The sequence below is a fragment of the Petaurus breviceps genome, unplaced genomic scaffold (genome assembly GCF_028583685.1).
Source record: "Petaurus breviceps papuanus isolate PSGF00001 unplaced genomic scaffold, PetGlider_PUasm1.0 176, whole genome shotgun sequence".
In the NCBI taxonomy this organism is placed as follows: Eukaryota; Metazoa; Chordata; class Mammalia; order Diprotodontia; family Petauridae; genus Petaurus; species Petaurus breviceps.
The window spans coordinates 5,142,140-5,143,841 of record NW_027185771.1 but is presented as its reverse complement, the minus strand read 5'-3'; positions in this window follow the sequence as shown (position 1 = coordinate 5,143,841).

Here is a 1,702-nt window from a genome sequence, read left to right as displayed (position 1 = left end):
TCTGAGGGGTAATCACTCTTGCTTTAACCTACTTGGATCTGCATTGCAGTCTAGGGTGTTGGTCCTGGGGTGTGTGACCAGTTTGCCAGAATGTGTGGAGGCTTCAGAGAAGGCACCCAACTAATAGCTCCAGCAGCTGAGACAACCCCAGCAATTTGGGACAAAGGTCCCCGCTCTGGTAGCAGAATTCTACTGTGGCAAAAAGCTCAAAAGTCAAGCAATTGAGTGGCAACATGAGCAAACAGGGGAAGCAAGGCAAGCACAGTGGTCCGACTCTGGATTCCTTTTTTGGGGACAAAAAGGATCAAAACATGGAACAGGAGGAAGACAGAGAAGTTAGAACTCCTGCACCAGAAGCTTCCAAGAAAAGAATAAACTGCTTACAGGCCATAGAGGAGCTTAAGAAGGATTTTGAAAATCAAACAAGAGAAGTGGAGGAAAAATTGGGAAGAGAAATGAGAACGATGCAAGAAAATTATAAAATGAGAGTCAACAACCTGACTTAAGAAAATAACACCTTAGAAAATAGGCTAACTCGAATGGCAAAAGAGGCTCAAAAAGGTAATGAGGAGAAGAATGCCTTAAAAAGCCGAATTTGCCAGATGGAAAAAGAATCTCAAAAGCTCACTGAAGAGAATCATTCCTTCAGAATTAGATTGGAGCAAATGGAAGCTAATGACTTTAATGAGAAATCAAGATACTATTAAACAGATCCAAACAAATGAAAAAATAGAAGGCAATGTGAAATATCTCATTGGGAAATCACCTCCTGAAAAAGATCCCAAAAAGAAAACTCCTGGGAATATTATAGCCAGGTTCTGGAATTCCCAGATCAAGGAGAAAATATTACAAACAGCCAGAAAGAAACAATTTGAATACTGTGGAAACCCAATCAGGATAACATAGGATCTGGCAGCTTCTACATTGAGGGATAGAAGGGCTTGGAATATGATATTCAAGAGACCAAAGATGCTAGTATTAAAACCAAGAATCACCTACCCAGCAAAACTGAGTATCATGTTTCAGGGGAAAATATGGTCATTCAATGGAACAGAGGACTTTCAAGCATTCTTGCTGAAAAAACCTGAGTTGAATAGAAATTTTGACATTTAGATACAAGAAGCAAGAGAAGCATGAGAAGGTAAACAGGGAAAAGAAATCATAAAGAACTTATCAAAGTTTAACTACTTACATTCCTACATGGAAAAACAATAATTGTAACTTATGAAACTTTTCTCAGTATGAGAATAGTTGAAGGGAATAGAAATGTACACACACACACACACACACATACATGTCTATATAGGAGGGCATATGGGTGTATGAATACATATGTGGGTGTGTGTATATATGTGTACAGGTATAAATAGACAGAGGGCACAGGACCAGTTGAATAGGAAGGGATGATACTTAAAAGGTGAAATTAAGAGGTGAGAAAGGAATATAATAAGAAGAGATGGGGAGAGATAGAATGGGGTAAATTATCTCATATAGAAGAGACAAGGGAAAACTATTACAATGGAGGGGAAGAACAGGAAGGCAAAAGGGAATGAGTCAACCTTATCCTCAATGAATTTGGCTTAGGAGGGAATGACATACACACTAAATAGAGTATCTCACCCTACAGGAGAGTAGGGGGGAAGGGGATGAAAGGGGGGATGATGGAAGGGAGGGCAAGCTGGGGGGGGAGGAAGTTCGAAGC